This window comes from Eptesicus fuscus, chromosome 3, assembly GCF_027574615.1.
Source record: "Eptesicus fuscus isolate TK198812 chromosome 3, DD_ASM_mEF_20220401, whole genome shotgun sequence".
Lineage (NCBI taxonomy): Eukaryota > Metazoa > Chordata > Mammalia > Chiroptera > Vespertilionidae > Eptesicus > Eptesicus fuscus.
The window spans coordinates 86,776,913-86,797,424 of record NC_072475.1 but is presented as its reverse complement, the minus strand read 5'-3'; the positions used below and the strand labels follow the sequence as shown (position 1 = coordinate 86,797,424).

General features: G+C 37.6%; 1 pseudogene; it reads left to right on the top strand.

Annotated features, from left to right (window-relative positions):
* The first annotated feature begins 815 nt into the window (after nt 1–815).
* Nucleotides 816–9,366, top strand: LOC103298807 (transcription factor BTF3-like; annotated as a pseudogene).
* The last annotated feature ends 11,146 nt before the right edge of the window (nt 9,367–20,512 follow it).

The window sequence follows — 20,512 nt, the reverse complement described above, 5'->3', positions numbered from 1 at the left end:
AGCTCTTTCCGTAATTGCAAGACTTAATTAGCCAGTGTTCACACAAAGGCTTCTTTTGTTCACCTATCAGCAGGCTGCTTTCATTGATGCTTCTCTGACTCTCTGAAGACTATTCTTTTCCTGAGTTTAACACGAACTTCTATTTTCAGCTTTGGAGTCCTATGATATAAATGCTCTGCATTCCATTCCCTGGCGTCTTTGTCTCTATTACAGATAACTCCTCCATGGCTGAAGGCGATCTGATCACCTTCCCAGACTGCTAGTCCCTATCTTCCGTGGGACAGAAACAGATTTCTGGAAAAGCAGTGATGGAGTGGCAATTATGGTCCACTAAAGAGATCATTTTATTCTAGTTACATTTTCCCGTTTTTAAGTCAGAGCTAGAGCAACAGCAGGGAATGTGGGAATCATGAACACCTGAAAAATACAAGAAAGATGTGTTGGTAACTACACTGTACAAATTTAAGCAATATTTGTTTTATGAATTAAAGGAAGGAAAGCACATTTTAGATTATTCCACAGATTTTTTAAAAAGCTTAGATCCCTTATCAGCAAATCTATGGCAATCACATCCTGAGTATTACCTGATCTTACTCTTTGAAATGACCTCCTTTTTCTCCTCTGCTATGTCAATCCTAAGGTAACATTTCATGACACTTTTTATGTTGACATTTGAAAGGCTACTGTCTTAGAGATTGCTCTTTTCCTTCTAGGTAATAAGCTTAAACTGTGCATATCTTTTGGAGGCTGACATCTATAGTCTTAGATTCATAGTATTTCTGCCACTAATGTACTAGTACCACAAAATTCTTGGGATGTCAGTTGTTAGTGAAGAGGAAGTTCTCACCGTCTGGGAAGTAGTAATCCCTCCAGAAAAGGTACTTATTATGATTATTCACATCCAGTTGTAAGTGATGCTTGTAATTTATATCCTTAAAGATGAATACCTATGATATTCAAAAGCATAGATTTCCATATAAAATAAAATTAATTGAAAAAAATCATGATTATTTTTATAAAGCTTTCTGTTAAGTCTATTAAACACAAATATTAGTTCACATTTTAATTTGAAAGATAATACAAGGTTCATAGAATGATGTTTTTAAATCATAAACATTTCATTACTATAAACCTAAACTCAGTAATCTTAAGTTGTCATTCAACTTTACTACCATAAATCGGGATATTTTTCACCTGTTTTAGGAAAGAACAAAGTACTAACTCTTCCAAAGTTTGCTAATGGAATATCAGTTCCAACACTTTCATGGGTATTAGGTTGCAAAAGACTTACATTTGGAGTCAAATATAATTAACCAGGGTTGTGTGACTTGTGTTTTTCTGCTATAATTCTCAGATTTTGATATGCTGATGGACAGTTATTTCCAAGATGGGAAAACAGAGAAAACTGGGTAGAGAAACCCCTATTTCTCGATTAATTGGATATAGCAGTGGTCAGCAAACTGCAGCTCGCGAGCCGTGGTTTTCTGCTCTGTTGACTAATGAGTTTGCCGACCACTGGGATAGGGGCTTAATTAGAAGGAACAACAACAGCCTGTAATTATTGGAATCGAGAGTCTAGGAGAAACCCCTCTTTAAGGGAGCATCTCATGAGATTAGAGTTGCATCTTGACGACTTCATTCTAATTCACTATTGGCTTTTCTTAGTTGTGAAGCTGTCTATAACTTTTAGTCATTTCAGCAGCAGTTTAATCAAATACACAAAACAAAGTTTGCTTACAACTCTTGTAATAAACAAATTATTTTCCCAGCACTCAATAGATGTTTGTTTAATTTCACTATAGTACCTCCTCAATTCTTTGTGGTCTGCATACCCCTGCTTTTTTTCTCTACCACAACTACAAGAACACAGTCTACATATCCTGTTTATCATAAATTTGCCAATATGACCACTTTTAGGAAAAGTATCCCTTTTTCCAGTTAGATGAAAGTCATTTCCTTGATATGCAAATATTTCTGCAGAAACAGATTTTGTTTACTGATAAACTTATTTCCACCTACAATTGGCCCTATTTTATAGCCATCTATACTTCATTTCTTCTTTTACAGCCTGGCCTATGATACCATTGTACTCTATAAAGTTACTTAGTTTATTGCAGAACAAACTCATTAAACCAATAATTAAATAAAACATGTGTGATTAAAACATTTTTTATCATCATGAAAATGATAGTCTCAGGAAGAAATAAATCACCCACAACTAATAGTAAACAAATTGGTAATAGTGTTCTGTATTTAGGTGCAGATATTTTTCTATCAAGGTTAAATCCAGTTTTTACACAGACCCATTAGGGATGACTTGCTCTACATACAAACCTCCTTAAAGTCTCAACTTAGTTAATTTTTTCTCCAGTATTTTCAATAATAAATATTTTTAAATATCAGCCATGCAGGGGGCAATGGGGTGAAGCATGTCATTGCTGTGGAGAGAGAAAGGTCACAGCAATATTCCTGCCTTTAAAAGACCCTCAGTACAAGTCAATAATTCAGGCATAAATCCTCTAGAATATCATAAGTCATATAAGGAAGTTTATGATACATGTAAAAGGATTAATGACAAGGTAAAAATACTGAGCATTGGCATGGTCAGAGAAAGAGCATGCTACGCTAAGTCATATAACATGCAGACTTTAAACATCTCTGAAAATGTGCAGCGAAGGAAAAGAAACAATGACCCTAGGGCATTGTAAGAGAGGGGAGCTGAAGTCTACTTTCCTAGATTGTTTGTTTCTGCAGTCATTTTCTTAAAAAGTTAATGGTTAATAAAATTATATTAAAATTTTATTATATTAATTGGATTTCAAAGGTCTTTTTGGTATTGGGGAGATGCAGTACTATAATTAAGTTAAAAGTATATTTTCCTTTGTATCTTGGAACTGTTTGCAAACTTTTTTTTTAAAATTAGAGTTTTAGCACCCTATTATTAGTATAAACAAGTTTCAATAGAACTTTCAGTTGTCATGGCATGCTGTTATAGACTGAATTGATTTAACGTGGTGAAAATATTTTCATATTACATTAAATTTCACTTTAAATAAGACAAACAAATCTACATTTTTACTTCACTAAGTAATTTAGAGACCATATTAAAATTTTTTTAATATAATTTTATTGATTTCAGAGAGGAAGGGAGAGAAAGAGAGAGATAGAAACATCAATGATGAGAGAAAATCATTGATCAGCTGCCTCCTGCACACTGGGGATCGAGCCCACAACCAGGGCATGTGCCCTGACCATGAATTGAACCATGACCTCCACAGGTCAAATGCTCAACCACTGAACAACAATGGCTGGGAAAAAATATTTTTTAATGCTGTTTTGAACACTCAAATATTCAGTAAGAACAGGAAATCCTTTGCCTAAAATTGATTGGAATTAACAATGAAAAACAATCTTAAGAGCAGAAATATTACAGAGGACATTTTCATCAGTTTAGTGCTGTCATCTATTGCTTAATTTTGTTTCATGAAAATCAGCAAGGTTATTATTTAAATCTGCCTATGTTGAATGACAAATAGTTAAATTTGAAAAACAGGTGTTTTGGTTTTGGGTTTTTTTTTTTTTACTATGGGTTTTGACATATTTGATTTCTTGCTACCCCTTCCCCTGTTTTTTTCATATTTTATAAGAAAAGTATCATAACTCATTAATAACTGCAAGCAGATTCTAATGTAGTTCCAGTTCTTCAAACTCAAGTGTATCACCTTCGGGTGCACCTTTTACTATCCTGGTACCTTGGGTGGGGAAGGTCAGGATCTTTATGCTCTCCATTTTTATGCCTATCAAAATTTGTTCTCAGAATAAATCTGAAAAATATGTAATAGTTTTTTAAAGAGGGTAGAATTTAACTTAAAGTGGTAATTTAAAAGTATGTTATTAGGGATAAAGTTTTGTTTTTTATTGCAGGACCTTCCCAGCACCTATAACTACTTCATGTAGACAGTCACTCACCTTACAGAAGACTAATCCAGCAAGAGATTTGAAATGAATTTAGCTTTTTTTATTGAACAGTATGTAAACATTATATCACACAGCTCCTGATTAAACACTAATTCAGAAATAAGGCAAAGTGGATAGACACAGCATTTTATTCTATTACATCAATATAAATATACTTTCACTGGTTAAAATAACCAAATATTCATTCTAGGTATATTTGAGAAATAAAATATTTTATTGAAAGTCTCTACAGTGTGATTTAAGATGTAATTCTAAATAGCAACCAGTATCAATGAAAACATGATTTCTTATAGAAAATATTCCAACAGTTCCCTAAATTTCTAAATCTCAAAAAGCTCACAGAACAAAGACACAACTCTGGCTGTATATTTGGGCAAGGGAGTGAAAAAAAAAACTAAATGCAGAAATAGTAAACCTAGTAGTGAAATGTTCAATAAGATAGGTAGGTGATTTCTATAACTACATAATAATAATCTATGTACTTGTTAAAAATATATTAAACATTTTCCTTACTTATTATTTCTTGCAAGTCTTCATTTGAGTGAAGTAGTAAACATGTTATCCTTTTCATTTTATCATTAATTTAATCATTTAGGGCATTCAAAAATCATGTGAGAGACATAGTATCCAGTTGAATGACATTTAGTCTAACACACAAATATAGCATACTTTTTCAACTTGGAAAAAAATTAAAAGTGGTCTAATCCAAAACCTTGCATGATATCTCTGCAGTACTGCATACAATTGGCCATTGATCTTCACAATAGTCTTTCTATGAAACTTGTGTGGTCTTTCTTAGGAAGCCAAACAGTGAGATAATGACAATAGCACTTATTATAAAGATCACATTTTTGATCACTATGTTTGCTGCCTCCAATTTGTGGTTTAAGTTTCCCTTTATTAAGAAAAACTGGCTGAAGTAAAATCACATACTAGACAGTGCAGACTCAGCTCCCCTCTCCTCCAATTTTCCATGGAACCATTGGCCACCACACACATTGCTGTCAACTTGTTCTGCTTCTTGTCAGCTGCACACTGGACTGAAGAACCGGAGGCTGGCCTTGTACTAATTAAAAGGGCAGGCATTTTCTTAAAAGTCCATATTGAGAAGTATAGGTGCCAAATACTAGCTTATGTAAAAGTTATTTAAGGAGAAAGGGCAGGGATAGAAGAATTACAAAATATAATTTTTAATGTCTTTGAATTAGAATGTTGCATGAAAATTTTCAGGATGGCACTGATGTTAAAGTCTTTCCTGAATCAAGAAAGGGCTGAACTATGAGCCCACTTAGAATTGATAGTTTTAGAAAAATCCCAAAGACATAGAATTCCTCATGTGGATTTGACCAAGTAGCTCTGTTTTTCTGAAATAATTATAGACTAATAAAGGTGATAAATTTATCAAAAGGACACTTATCTAGTTTGACAGAAATAATCAAGTGTAAACCTGTAGTACATTCAAACTTTTCATAGCAGAATGATCTTTTAATATTATTAGTTATGGATGAAAAGTGCAATAAATAGACATTCCCTATTGAATAAATTGGCTTATGCTAAATATTGCTTAACATAAAGCTAGGGTCTTATGCACAAACAATGTTTTAAAATATTTATGGTTATAGAACGGTATGCAAGTCAAAATGTATTAGAGTACATAAATGATTCAGAGCCTCTGAACTTATTAATTTTGTACATATATTACTTTATATATGTATATATGAATATTTATGATACAAATGGAAAATTATTTACAAACACCATAAGGTCGCCATCTCTTGATAATATTGGCAACATTTAATTCATCTCTATTATATATGATTTTCTACTGGGAATGAATTGTTTATTAATAATTATAATATGTTTTCAATTTTTTTGAAATTTTGGATAACATTTTAAATATTAAGTAAACTAAACTGATACTAAAACGATTATAAATTAAGTAATATCCACAGTAAGAAGAAAAAAAGATTATGAGTTCATATTTGAGCACTAATTTTAAAATGTTTAAAATTAGATAAGATCAGAACAGTAAAAAAAAAAAAAAAAGGACTCCTTCTCAGCCTTATAGTAAGTTAGGAGTACTGAGGAGATTTAGTGGCAAGCAATTTCTAATGTTTAGAAGAACATGTAGTAGCTAAGATGCTAATGTCAAAATTAACTTCAGAGAAAAACTTAAATTTTAAAAGAATTTTTATAATGTGCCATTTAGTAGCACATTGGATGAAAACTTCTAGAAATACTCTAGCTAATACATTTTACTGAAAATACAAATTAATATTTATGCAGCTTTTTCTTGTATTAATTTTAGCTAAAAACTGAGAACAAAAACTTTAATAGAGTATGTATGTGCATTCTTGCATTCTTTGTTATTCACCATGGTGCTCAGAATGAATTCTGATTAGATGAGTAATTGAATTACATGTGTTTTAAGCTATCTGATTAAGAATGAATGCGTGATAGATCAAATAAACTATGAAAGTAGCAATCCTATTGTTGATAGTATATCAAATGAGATGAAAGAAAATATGGCAATAATTAATAGTGGAGTGGTTGAGACCACAACTTATTGAGTTATCTATTATACCAGACAGAGTAAATATATGGCACATCAGGAAAAATGTAGATATAATGATTTTTTTAAATTCCTGTAATTAAAAGATAATTTCATGCACACACAAAAAAGATAAAGTAAGTATGAATTCATGCCAATGTTGATGTATTTGAAAACCACATTAAATGTGTAGTTCCTAAAGTTGGGGGACATAGCATTCTGTGCATGATTTTGCTTTCTTCATTTTCAATATGTAAATAATTTGATCCATTTTGAGTTTAATTTTGTGTATGGTATCAAATAGCAGTCTAGTTTTATTCTTTTGCATGTAACTTTATAAAACAGAAAATTTTAACAAAATTAATGGCATTTTTGTTAAGTAAAAATTTTAAAAATTAGACTACAACTTAAGAGTAATAAAAATATTGTCAAGAAAAACAATCAGAGATCTACTGAGTATATGCTAGAAGCATACGGTTTTACTAGTAATTTGTCCCAAGCTTCCAAATAACAGAACAGATAAATTGACTAACAAAGTGGAAACAAAAGCATGGATATATGGAACAGACTGACAGCTGTCAGAGAAGAGGGAGGAGGGGACTGGATAAAAGAAGGCATTAGCCAAAGAACATATATGCATAACCCACAGACAACAGTGTGGTGATGGTCAGAGGGAAGATGTGCAGGGTCTGGATGGAGGTGGGCAAAGGGGGAAACTGGGACATCTGTAATAGTGTCAACAATAAAGAAAAAAATTAATTTAAAAAAAAAGATTTTCATTTCTGGAATGAACTCCACTTGGTAAAAATCTATTACTCATTTGTTATATTGCTGATATTAATTTAAGGAGTTTTACGTTGTTTTTGTTCTATAGTTGTTTTGTTTTGCAGTGTCTTTGCATGCTTTTATTTTACTAGCCTCAAATAAGTTGTGAAGTGTTTTTCTCTTCCATTTTCTGTAAGAATTTTTGCAGAATTGGTATTATTTCTATTTTAAATATTTTATAAATGTTCTATTTAAAGACATCTGATCCTCAAGTTTTCTCTGGGGGAATGTTTCATAAGACTTTTTTAGAGAAGTTCCAGGATGATAATAAAATTAATAGGAAGGCACAGATCTCCAGTCTATCCCCCACTCCCATATATGTATAGCCTTCCACATTATCAACATCTTCCCCCCTAGCACTATTTGTTACAATTAAATAACCTGCATTGATACATCATAATCTTTCAAAGTCCATAGTTTACATTAGGGTTCACTCCTGTTGTATATTCTATGGGTTTGTACAAATGTATAATGATATGTATCTACCATTATCGTTTCATACAGAGTAATTTCATTTTGCCCTAAAATCCTCCGTGCTCTTCCTGTACATCTTTTCCCTCCTCACTGGTCTCTGGCAACCAGTGATCTTTTTACTCTCTCCATGGTTCTGCCTTTTCCAGAATGCAATATAGTTGTAATCATACAGTGTGCAGCCTTTTCAGATCGGCTTCTGTCATTACGGAATATGTAGTTAAAGTTCCTCCATGTCTGTTCAGGGCTTGATAACTCGTTTCTTTTTAGCACTGAATAATATTCCATTGTTTGGATGTACTATAGTTTATTTTTCATTTTATCTACTGAAAGACATCTTGATTACTTAAAAGACACGACAATAATTATAAACATCCGTGTGAAGGTTTTCATGTGGATTCTGTTGATCAGTCCTCCAGCTCACAGATCCTTTCTCAGCAATTATTTATTTCTGTTGCAGTGTTTTGTTTTGTTTTTGTCCCTAGTGCTTCCTTTGGGTTCTTCCTCAGGATTCCCATCTTCTGCTTACATCGCCCATCTGTTCTTGCATGCTGTTTACACTGTATCCATTAGAGCCCTTAGTATATTGGTCATCGTTGTTTTTAAATTCCTGACCTGGTAATTCCAACATCTTTGCCATGTCCGGTTCTGATGCTATCCATGTTTCTTCAAATTGTATCTTTTGCCTCTTGGTATGCCTTGCAAACTGTTTGATATCTGGGTATCATGTAATTTGTTTGATGCCTGTTCATAACGTGGGAGAGGGAAGCATTCTATTGCCTCTCGATTAGGTCTCAAGTCACACGTGTTTCTCAGGATTTTCCCCTCCCGCTTAGCTGGGACAGGACGGCTAGAGGGACTGGAGGTGGGTGTTTCCTTACACCAGGTCAGTGAACCTCTCAGCAGGTTAGGCTCTGGTTAGCTAGCTTCCGGTGAGGGCAGGCCTTGTGAGGCGCAGAGTGCTCCGGTGTGTGCGCTCATTCCCAGCCGCTCTGCGCAAGACCCCCTGAGCGCCAGCCCCAGTCCCCCACGGGGCCCCACTTCCTCTCCAACACAGGGAAAGCAACCATCCTGATCCCAGAGAAACTGGCCCAACTGCAGGCACAAGAGCACAGTGGTCGGGAAAGGAGCTGCTCCTAGAAAGAAGACGGCGGTTCTCCAAACAGCTACCGCAGATGTCACAAACGTCAGTTCTTAAAGTTAGAGGGAAGCCGTACATCTGGTATTGAAGCGGAAAATACGCTCATAAGCCAAGGAACAGTGATCCACTTTAACAACTCAACGCGTTCAGGCATCTCTGGCAGCGAACACTTTCCACCACTGCAGGCCATGCTGAGACAAAGCAGCTGACAGAAATGCCACCAGCATCTTAACCCAGCTTGGTGCAGGCAGCCTGGCCAGTGTAAGGAGACTGGCTGAAGCTGCCCAAACAACCTGTGGATGGGAAAGCACCACTTGCTACTGGAGAGGATGAGGATGAAGATCCAGAGCTTGTGGAGAATTTTGGTGAGGCTGCCAAGAATGAAGCAAACTGGGATTGAGTCAGCTTCTGAAGAAGACAGTGAACTTGAAGGCGTTTCTGGGAGCTGCTGTTTTATATTATGACTGCGTTTTCAAATTTTGTGTATGGATCTGATAAAATCTAGATCTCTAATATTTTTCAGCCCAACCCCCCTTGGACATTGCAGTTCTTTTTTGGGGTTTGCTTATCCATAAATCATTCTTTGCAGCTAATTAAGATGAAGGAAGTGTGGGAATAAAATTTGAACCAGGTTAATTTTTTAAAAATGGTAACTTTTCCTCTCATCTGCCAGAGCGTGCAGGGATTTTTCTCTGATATTTACTGTGGGAACATAGTCAAACTCCTAGAAGTCAATTTCACAATATTATGGGGGCCCCCCTTTACTGGGTCCCCTTTCAGAGTTGTCTACATTGATCCCTCAACAAATTTGTTAATTACACTTCAGTTTCTCCTAACCCAGAACTGGTTCCCAAGGTGGCTTTCAATTTTGAGTCTCTGCTCCAATAAACCATGACTTCCTGTATTCGTCTGTCTTGTCTTTTCAAGCCAAGACACAAGCCACTGTGTCTTCTCCTATTATGAATCCAGGAAGAGTTGCTGATTTTTCAGTCTATTTAGATTTCTACTTCTTGTTAGGACAGAGTGGTGACTTCCCAAGTGCTTATGTAAAACCAGAACACAGAAGTATGTGAGAATATTTAAAAAAAAAAATTTTAAGCCTCACTTGAGGATATGTTTTTTAATTGATTTTTAGAGAGAGAGAAGAAGAGAGAGAGAGAGAGTTAATGAATTTGTTGAAAGAGAGAGAGAGAGAGAGAAACATCAATGTGAGAGAGAACCATTGATTGGTTGCCTCCCATACGCACCCTAACCAGGGATCAAACCTGCCACATGTGCCCTATGTATGTACAGAAGTGGAAGCCACAACCTTTTGATGTATGGGACCATGCTCCAACCAACTTAGCCACCCAGCCAGGGTATATGTGAGAATATTTTCAAACTAAATATTAATGTACAGTTCCAGGGTTACAGGGTCATCAGATTATTTCTTCATGAGTAAATTTTGGTCATTTGTGTTTCAAGGAATTTGTCCATTTCACTTAAATTATCGGGCTTAGAAGCATAAAACTGTTAATAATATTATCTTATAGTTTTAATATTTATAGCTTTTACAGTGACTTTCATTCATTACTGTTGTTGATAATTTGCTTCGTCTCTCTTTTTTTGTTGAATAGTTAGGCTACAGATCTATTAATTTTATTGATCTTTTCAAAGAACTATCTTGAGGGTTTCATTGGCAGTTTATTGTTTGTTTTAAAACTAAAGTTTTTCTGCTCTTATGATAATTATCTCATTTGTTCTACTTACTTTGGGTTAATTAACTCCTTACACTTGTTTTGATTTTTACTTTTTTTAATTAATTTTTAATTACTGTTTATATTCAGTATCATTCAGTATTCGTTTCAGGTGTACAGCATAGTTGTTAGACAATCTTATATTCTACAGTATATTCCCTCTGATATTTCAAGTACCCACCTGACACCATACATAGTTATTATAATATTATTGACTTTATTATCTATGCTGTATTTTATATCCTATGACTACTCTGTAACTACCAATCTGTACTTCTCAACCCCTTCACCAGTCCCCCAATACCCTCTAAATGTTTGTTCATTTATATTGTTGTATTTATTTCTTAAAATGAGAATTTTAGTTCATTAACTTCAGCCAATTTTTCTTTCTAATATTAGTGTTATTACTATAATTTTTCCTTTAAATATTTCTGTAGTAGGACACTACAATTTTGATATATTATTTTTATGCAATATGAAATATTTTTAAATTTTATTTGTTACTTCTTTGTTAACCCACATGATATATAGAAGTGTGCTAATTTGTATACAAATATTTGAGGATTTTTCAGACATCTTGGTTATTGAGTTCTAATTTAATTCCACTTCAGACTGTGAAATTATATTTTAATTTAATATTTTTTAATTTGTTGAGGTTTAGGATATTTTAGGCCCAAAATATGTCTTACCATAGTCAATGTTCTATGATGAGAATACAAATTATTTTTAAGAGCATATATAACATAACATTTACTATGGTAAATCATATTTTAGATCTCATCTTGTAGGCCAGTAGTTGGCAAACTGCAGCTCGCGAGCCACTGCGGTTTGCCACTCTGTTGACTAATGAGTTTGCTGACCACTGGGATAGGGGCTTAATCACAAGGAACAACAACAGCCTGTAATTATTGGAATCGAGAGTCTAGGTCAGTGGTCGGCAAACTCATTAGTCAACAGAGTGGTAAACCGCGGCTCACGAGCTGCATGTGGCTCGCGAGCTGCAGTTTGCCGACCACTGTTCTAGGCTATTAATTTTTTATTGATTTCAGAGAAGAAGGGAGAGGTAGAGAGAGATAGAGACATCAATGATGAGAGAAAATCATTGATTGCCTGCCTCTTGCACACCCCCTACTGGGGATTGAGCCTACAACCTAGGCATGTGCCCTTGACCAGCTAGGGTTAGGCTATCAATTTTATTCAGAATTGAGCTGAGTTTTTGTTTTGTTGTTGTTATGATTCACAATTGGCTTCAAAATCCTCTGGAATTCCTTACATTTGTGTGCTTAGCCAGAAAATTTTCCTCAAGTCTCATTATTCTCAACTCTAGGTCTTCAATTTGTATGTGTACCTCATAGAAGGTCTGCCTATATTCTTGTCTTTCACAAGGCAATACAATTGATATTGCTTGACACCTGATGCTTGATACCTGCTGGTGGGATCCAGGGGGTTTTCTGTTGTCCTACTCTAGCCATGAGTCCTTGTGTCTCAGGGGTTGAAATCATTCTCACTCAAGGGTTAAAGATAATTGCTCAATGATCCTATTGCTCCGCAAATTTTTAAAAGCGTTTGCCCTAAAATATCATTAATCTGATATTAAAGGAAAAATAATTATTATATGTTATAGTGACTTTTTTTATTATTTTGGGTGTTACATTATTTCCAGCTATTTGCACCTTAAGCTGAAGCCAGAAGTCTCTCCCTTTCTTTTAAATTAAAAATAATTCTTTCATATAGTTTCCTCTGAGTGTACTATACATTTAACTGTACATCATCAATTTTTATGTAAAATATATTGGCAATGATTTTTAAGTTAACTAGTTAGTGTTTCTTTGAAATTTAATCTATATTAATAGTACCAACCAGATATCAATTTTTCTTATTTTTTTCCTGGGAGTACATATAAACTTTAGTATTAATTTCTAATTTTATTACACTTTAATCAAAGATATAATACTTAAAATATCTGCTATTTTGTATCAATTCTTTTAATGCTTCTTCAACAGTGAATGAGAATTTGGATGCCCAAAGGGAGTGATTTTTAAATAGCACTGAAAAGTCAACTGAAATTTAATATCAAAAATAGTACTAAGCCCTGGCCAGTGTGGCTCAGTTGGTTGCAGCATCATCCTATACACCAAAAGATGGTGGGTGGTGGGTGGTGGGTTTAATTCTGATTCAGGTCACATACCCAGGTTTCAGGTTTGATCCCCAGTTGGGAATGTCTGGGATGCAACCAACTGATATTTCTCCCTCACATTGATGTTTCTCTCTCTCCCTCTCTCTCCCTCTCTCTCTCTCCCTTCCCTCCCTTTCTTCCATGCACTCTAAAAATCAATGGATAAAAATATCCTCTAGTGAGAATTAACAAAAAAAAAAATAATAATAACAATAGGAGGAGGAGCAAAGGGAAGGCCAGACATTGTAAGCATGGTCATCTGGGCAGCTTCATCAGGAAGCTGCAACTTTACACTCCCCAGGGAACCAACCACCCATCCATTCTCTGCAAATCACTGGGGGAATGGGTCCAACAGAGGAGAAGGTGCACATGCTCAGTGAAGTTGGGGTGACAGAAGGAAGGTGCTTGCCTGTCAGTCTAACCTGGGAACAAACATAATTGGCTAGAGGGGTAGAGCCAATGTAAGCCCATTAAAATTTGGGAATATAAAATTCCCAGACAAATAATTTTCTCTTTCTTGTTCCTCTTGCTTTGCTCCTGCTTCCTTGCATTCATTTGTTCCATGACCCACACTCGTCATGTACCTCCATGGCCATGTAGCCATAGAAACTGCATAGCCCATGCCATGCAGACCCTACATGCAGTGGACTGCAGCTGAGAACATGAGCTAACCTATCCAGATGCTGGTCTGCACTATGTTTCAATATGGAATGAAGGCTTTGGTCAAATGGCTTTGATCTCAGCCCTGATGACAGCAGAATGGGACTTTTTCCAAGGTGGACAGTGGGAGATGGGATCTTGAAAACTCAGAGGTTTTATGCCACAGAAATAAAGCTTCCTACAATGCCTCATCCCCCAGGGGGGCCTTAGGGAATTCTTGTTCCTGCAGCACCCCAAGAATCCCAATTCCACCAACAACAGATAGGGACTTAGAGGACACCACACAGATAACACTCCCAAAACCACATAAAAATTACAACTAACCTACAGAATGACCATTATTGAGAACCACCTGAAGTCTAGGTGAACAGAAGCTCTAAAACTAAGAATTTACAGAAGAAGCCACCTCAAGACTGGTAAGAGCGGTGGAAACAAGAATCAGGCTGCTCCAACACCCTTATGTGGTGGTTAAAAATTGGTTCCAGAGGTCCACCCTGGGGAGCAAGGAAGCTCAGCCTCACACTGGGCTCCCCAGCCAACTACTCCAGTTACAGGAAAACAAGTCTCCATAACTTCTAGCTGTGAAAATCAGTGGAGGTAGTGGCTGAGTGAGACAAAAGGCTGCTGAGGTCCCAGGAGCTCCTCTTAAAGCGTCCATGCATGAACTTATTTGCTGACTCACTGACTCACTTTGAGCTCCAGCACTTGTGCAGTAGTTTGAAAAGTATTATGGACAAATGGAGGGAACTGAATTGACTGGCCTTAGAGCAAGGACTGGAGGGTCAGCATTCTACCAGATAGAAGTGCTGGCAGAAGTCATTGTTCCTTCGCTGATCCCTCCATGTTATAAGCACAGTTGGGTACCATATCTAAATCTCCATCAACATGGCTATTACTGTTCACACAGCCTTAGGGATTCCATCATCCCTGTTCCACCCAACTTACAGGCCAATCCAAGCTCCTTCCAGGGGATTTTCTTTACAAATGTCCTGTCTTGGCTTATGCTAGAGACTTTCCTAAAATTTCTTAAAGGTTCACAAACTGAAAATAAGTAGTGTTTGGCCTCAGCATGCCGGATAACTCTTTCTATGCATCAAGTTCAGTACTAAAAGCATCCAGCCTCAATTCACAGCTTAGCCTCTCTCTCATAGGTACCTCCAAGCCCAGCACAAGTGGCAACCATCTGCAGATCACTTTGTATCTCATACCAAGTATCAAAATGGAGATCATAGGCAGCCACTAACCTTGGCCTGCATGCCCCAAAAGACCCCAGAACCAACACACTCAGTGGCCAGCTTCAGACCACACTATAAGATAACCTAACCACATCCACAAAGGCAAACTCAAAGACAGACTTAGCAGGAACCAGAGTTCTCTGAAGTTAATCCTGATCTATAGGGTTAGCCCCTGAACAATAGCTCCTCCACTATAGTCATGGCCACTCCTCACAATCTGCCTGAGGGTCAATCCCTCCTGTTGATATGCCAACAGCAATCAAGTTTCAACTAAAGCAGAAGGGCACAAACAACTCATATCGGGGGACCTCTACAGCACCAAATCAGGGGAGCCCCACTGGGCACCTACTATATAAGGCCACTCTACAAAGACCAGGAGTCACAGTAGATCTGCACATTGGCAGCCAAATGAGGAGACAAGAAAACATGCCCCCCCAAAACACAAACAAACAAAAGAGAATTCAGAAAAAGAATTAAGCAAAATGGAGACTAACAAGCTAGCACACGCAGAGTTCAAAATACTGATTGAAAGGATGCTCAGTGATCTCAGTGTGAACCTCAACAAAGAGATAAGAAACATAAAAAATAAGAGAGAAAACATTAAAAAAAAAAAAAGAACCAGTCAGAAATGAAGAATACATTAAAGGTAATCAACCATAGATCAGATTAAGCTAATGATGGAATCAGTGATTTGGCTAATGATGGAATCAGTGATTAGGAAACACCTAATCAGAACAGAAAAATCAAAATAGAAACCATCCAAAGAAATGAGGATAGTTTAAGGAGGCTCTGGGAATGACATCAAACACACCAATATTTGCATCAGAGTGGTAGTAGAAGGAGAAGAGACAAAGCAAGGAACTGAAATCTATTTGAAGAAATAATGATGGAAAACTTCCTTAACCTGGCAAAAAATAAATAAAAATACAAGACCAGGAAGTGCAGAGAATCCCAAACAAGATGAAACCAAAGAAGCCCACATCTTGGACACATCATAATTAAAATACCAAAGGTTAAGTAAAAGGAGAAAATCTTAAAAGCAGCAATGTAAAAGCTCCCTTAAGACTATCAGCTGATTCCTCAACAGAAATTTTATAGGCCAAAGAAGATTGGCACAAAATATTCAAAGTGATGAAAAGCAAGGACATATAAACCCAGATTATTCTATTGAGCAAGGCTGTCATTTAGAGTAAAAAGACAGATAAAGATCTTCCTAGACAAGAAAAAGCTAAAGGAGTTAATCACCACCAAACTAGTATTACAAGAAATGTTAAAGGGACTGGAGAAGAAGGAGGAGGAGAAGGAGGAGGAGACAGAGGAGGAGCCAGAGGAGAAAAAGGAGGAGGAGAAGGAAGAGGAGGAGGAGGACGAGAAGAAATACAAGGTGTCCCAAAAAATGTATATACATTTTAATAACTGAAAGCTTAATTTTGAAAATGAAATGTATTTTAATAAACAGTGCCTTTATAATTATTCAAAATGTGTGTATACATTTTGGGACAACCTATCCTATATATTAAAGAGGTAATATGCAAATTGACCATCACTCCAACACACAAGATGGCCACCCCCATGTGGTCAAAGATGGCCGCCCCCATGTGGACACAAGATGGCCACCACAAGATGGCCTGCAGGGGAGGGCAGTTGGGGGCAACCAGGCCTGCAGGAGAGAGCAGTTAGGGGAAACCAGGCCTGCAGTGGAGGGCAGTTGGGAGTGACCAGGCCTGCAGGGAGGACAGTTAGGGGTGACCAGGCCTGCAGGGAAGGGAAGTTGGAGGCGATCAGGCCAGCTGGGGAGGGCAGTTGGGGAGACCAGGCTGGCAGGGGAGGGCAGTTGGGGAGACCAGGCCAGCAGGGGAGGGCAGTTTGGGGGCAACCAGGCCTGCAGGGGAGGACAGTTGAGGGGACTCTGGCCTGTAGGGGAGGGTACTTGGGGGTGACCAGGTCAGCAAGGGAAGGCCATTAGGGGCAACTGGGCTGGCAGGGGAGGGCAGTTAGTGATGACTGGGCCAACAGGGGATTGCAGTTGGGGGTGACCTGTAGGGGAGGGCAGTTAGAGGCAATAAGGCCGGCAGGGGAGCAGTTAGGCATCGATCAGGCTGGCAAGAGAGGTCCTGCAGGGGAGGGCAGTTGGGAGTGACCAGGCCTGCAGGAGAGCAGTTAGGCATCAATCAGGCTGGAAGGGAAGTGGTTAGAGGGTGATCAGTCTGGCAGGCAGAAGCAGGTTAGGGGCAATCAGGCAGGCAGGCAGGCAAGCAGTTGAGAGCCAGCAGTCCTGGATTGAGAGAGGGATGTCCGATTGCCCGTTTAGGCCCGATTACAGTGGGTGCCAGCAGTCCTGGATTATGAGAGGCATGTCACAGATTGGAGTGGGTGCAGGCTGGGCTGAGGGACACACCCCCTTGCACAAATGTCATGCACCGGGCCTCTAGTATGAATAATAAAATGCAATAACTACATATTCACCAATAATTACTTTAAATGTAAATGGATTTAAATGTTCCACTCACAGGACATATGGTGATGAGTGGATAAGAAAATAAGATCCTTACATACATTATTTACAAGAGACTCACTTCAGGTTGAAAGACACACAGACAAAGTAAAGAGATGGAAAAAGATAATTCATGAAAATGAAAACAGAAAAAAAAATTGGGGTAGTAATAGTTATTTCAGAGAAAGTAGACTTTAAAACAAAGGCTATAACAAGAGACAAAGAAGGACCCAGCAATGCCACATCTGGGTATTTATGTGAAAAAAAGCCACATCACTAACTTAAAAAGACATATGCATCCATATGTTCACTGCAGCATTATTTAACATAACCAAGATATAAAAGCAACCTAAGTGTCTATCAAAGAATGAATGGATAAAGAAGAGTGGTCCATATATAAGGTAGAATATGACTCAGCAATTTAAAAAAAATTAAAATTTTCCATCTACAACAATATGGATTTACCTAGAGGATGTTGTTCTGAGTGAAATAAGTCAGACAGAGAAAAACAAATGCCATGTGATTTCACTTACATATGAAATCTAAATAATAATAATAATAATAATAATAATAATAATAATAAGCAAACAAATAGAACTGCTACAAGCTCAGAGATACAGAGAACATTTTAATGGTTGCCAGATGGGAGGGGTTGTTGGGAGGACAGAGTGAAAAACAGGAAGGGATTAAGAAGTACAAGCTGGTAATTACAAAATGGTCATGGGAATGTAAAGTATAGCATAGGGAATATAGTCAATAATATTATAAAAATTATATATGGTGTCAGATGGGTACTAGAATTATTGGGGTGGTCACTGTAAGTTATATAAATGTCTAATCACTATGCTATATCCCTGATCCTATATAATAAAAGCCTAATATGCTAAGTGTCCAACCATTCGACCAGTCTCTATGACACGCACTGACCACCAGGGGGCAGATGCTCCAACCAATAGTTTAGCTTGCTGCTGGAGTCCGGCCATTTGGGACTGGGCAAGACAGGCCGGACATGCCCTGGAGCCCTTCCACGGTCCCTCCCTGGCCATGATCGTGCACCAGTGGAGTCCCTCAGCCTGGCCTGCATCCTCTCTCAATCAGGGACCCCTCAGGGGATGTCGGAGAGCTGGTTGCAGCCTGATCCGAGGGACCCCACCAGTGCATGAATCGTGCACCAGGCCTCTAGTACTAATATAATATTGTATGTCAACTGTAATTGAAAAAATAAAAATTTATTTAAAAATAAATGAATAAATAGTTCAACTCATATTAGCAGAGAGTAGAGTGGTGGCTATAGTTAATATTACTATATTTTACACTTGAAATTTGCTGAAATAGATCTTTTTTTGTTAATCCTCACTCGAGAATATATTTCCATTGATTTTTAGAGATAGTGGAAAGGAGGGAGAAAGTCAGAGAGAGAAACATCATGGATTGGTTGCCTCTCGCATGTGCCCTGACCAGGGCCAGGATAGAGCTTTACCAGAACTAAAACCAGGACCCTTCAGTCCATGGACTAATACTCTAGCCACTGAGCCAAACTGGCTAGTACTAAAATAGTAGATCTTAAATATTCTCACCATACCCACTCAGAATATAACTATGTAAGGTGATGAATATGTACTAGTAAATTAGCTTGTTGTAGTAATTTCTCAATGTATGGGTGTGTCAAAGAATTAAATTATACAGTTACAATGGAAATATATATAATTTTTACTTGTTAATTATATGTTTAAAAAGCTAGAAAATATAATAATAAATATTTGCTGCATTAAGCCACTAGGTTGTAGTTGGGAGGGATTAATCACCAATAGATAACTGACACTTTATTCATTTTACCTTTTATGAAAATTGGAATAATTTACTGTCTATATTTGTCAGCTTCTTATCTTTCCTTTTTAGAATTCTTTAGAAATTATCTATAAATTTATATTTGATATCATTAACATATTTATTTCCCTAATTGTGTATTTCTGATTTATGGGCAGTGATATTGTATCAAGAAAGATTGTATAGGTTCTTTCAATACTTATAAATGACTGCTGTGGGCACAGTATAAGGTAACAACAGCATGAGTTCAGTACATTTGTTATTCTTGCTTTAGAGTGTCAAATGTATTTTGTGCACCATAAATTTCCAAAATTATAATCACTTCCAAGTTATATTTCAAAGGTAAGAAAGGACACTGACTATATTGTCTCTTGGTGATTACTATTAAAATAATTTTACATTAGCTGAAAAGGTGATTTACTTGCTTTCTCTATCATTTATTCATTATGATGTATCTACTAGAGGCCCAGTGCACAAAATTCATGCACGGGGGTGTGTCCCTCAGCCCAGCCTGCACCCTCTTCAATCTGGGACCCCTAGAGGGATGTCCGACTGCCCATTTAGGCCTACTGGTATTGGGCCTAAACGGGCAGTCGGACATCGCTCTCTCAATCCAGGACTGCTGGCTCCCAACTGCTCGCCTGCCTGCTTCCCTGTTGCCCCTAACCACTTTTGCCTGCCAGCCTGATCACCCCCTAACCACTTCCCTGCCAGCATGATTGCCCCTAACTGCCCTCCCCTGCAGGCCTGGTTCCTCCCAACTGCCCTCCCCTGCAGGCCTGGTCCCCCCCAACTGCTCTCTCCTGCAGCCCTGAGTCCCCCCCAAGTGCCCTTCCCTGCAGGCCCAGTCGCCCCCAAATTCCCTCCTCTGATGGCCTGGTCACCCCTAACTGTCCTCCGCTGCAGGGTTGATCCCCCAAACTGCCCTCCCTTGCAGGCCTGGTCCCTCCAAACTGTCCTCCCTGCTGGCCATCTTGTGGTGACCATCTTGTGTCCACATAGGAGCAGCCATCTTTGACCACATGGGGGCAGCCATCTTGTGTGTTGGAGTGATGGTCAATTTGCATATTACTCTTTTATTAGATAGGATTTCCTAGATTGTCAAGTTTTTACCTTAAAGAGACTAAACCTTGGTCCTAAGATGATTGGGCAGATAGAAAAAAATCAGTCATCATGGAAAATAAGGGTACAGAACAAAGTTTCATACAGAATACAACTTCAAGAGTTGTCCATCCTTCTGCACTCAAGAAATTGGAGCAAGATGATTGTCTGTTCCAAGTGGGTAATTCTACATAGATGACAGTGAGCCACACTGATAGAGGAATTTTTTGATAGCTGGTTTTTAGCTTATATCATTAATGCATGGAGCTAGATTTTACAGTTGGACATTTTCTTTTGTCAGGAAAATCCATTAAGAC